Source organism: Zonotrichia albicollis, chromosome Z, assembly GCF_047830755.1.
Source record: "Zonotrichia albicollis isolate bZonAlb1 chromosome Z, bZonAlb1.hap1, whole genome shotgun sequence".
In the NCBI taxonomy this organism is placed as follows: domain Eukaryota; kingdom Metazoa; phylum Chordata; class Aves; order Passeriformes; family Passerellidae; genus Zonotrichia; species Zonotrichia albicollis.
In genome coordinates, this window is record NC_133860.1 from 63,784,184 (window position 1) to 63,784,516 (window position 333).

A 333-nucleotide genomic window follows, 5' to 3' on the forward strand; every position below is an offset into this window, starting at 1 on the left:
ATGGCTATCTCATTCCTCTGACAGGGTTAAACAATCTTGTTTCACTTGAGTTTCAGACTTCTTTCCTGCTCCTTTTGACAAACATCAGTGCTTACTAGTGAGAGCATAGCTGTAGCTGTAGGAACAAGCAGGCTCCTTAGAAGGATGCAAACGTGTTTTACAAAGGGAGAACCTTCCAGTTGCTAATGGGAGAGAGAATTCAGGCACTGATAGAGCTGCTTTGTACAGTATTCCTCTGGCACAGTGTGTCCTTGGCATTGGGACTGTCTTCTAGCTGGACTAGATGAACTTAGTCACAGGTTCAATTTGCATCAAGATCCCTTAATCAGCAAG